Source organism: Schistocerca cancellata, chromosome 1 (genome assembly GCF_023864275.1).
Source record: "Schistocerca cancellata isolate TAMUIC-IGC-003103 chromosome 1, iqSchCanc2.1, whole genome shotgun sequence".
In the NCBI taxonomy this organism is placed as follows: Eukaryota; Metazoa; Arthropoda; class Insecta; order Orthoptera; family Acrididae; genus Schistocerca; species Schistocerca cancellata.
The window spans coordinates 1,199,876,826-1,199,877,611 of NC_064626.1; positions in this window are offsets into that span (position 1 = coordinate 1,199,876,826).

The following is a 786-nucleotide window of genomic DNA, read 5'->3' on the forward strand; positions in this document are numbered from 1 at the left end:
TACTCTTACACAAAGAGAGAGAGAAAGAGAACGAGAGAGAGAGCTGAATTATGTCAATTAAAGAAATCTTCTGTTAAACTGACATGTTGCACATCATTATGAAGTGTCGTACTCAATATTCATGATCTATGGAACAAGTATTAATCTAATCTAATCTTCGAGTTGGTAGTGGAGAGTAGTGTGAGGCATACAAAATGTAGAAGAAAGCCTACACATGAGTACAGTAAGCAGGTTGAAATGGATGTTAAATTGCAATAGTCATTCAGTATGTTTGTAGACAGTAGAATAGCATGGAGAGCTGCATCACACCCATCTATGGACTGAAGATGACAACAAAAACAACAGATTTCAAATTCCTAAGTGGTCTCGGCATCTCATCGTTTTCCATGGATTCCTTGGAGAGGATTCTCTGGGATGTGGAAAGAGTCAAGGTTTTTTTTTTCTCTCTCTTTTTTTTTTCTCAGATACATGTGTATTGTACAATTCTAATGCAAACAGAGTTATGAGCTATAATCCTTGTAAAGATATTCATTGATGGAGTAGAAGGAGTTGGCCAACAGGAACTTCTTTAATTCACTCTGAAATCGATCTTTATTCACTTACAAGACCTTCGATATGCTCTGGTAAGTTATTGAATATATGAGAACCCATGTATTTGACTCCTTTTTGTACTAATGTTAAGCTTTTATAGATCATATCAACACAATCAAACGCCTCAGTTAAATCAAAAAATATGCCTAGCAATTCGAAACCTTTTGTTTAATCCAACCAGTACCTCACAGAGAA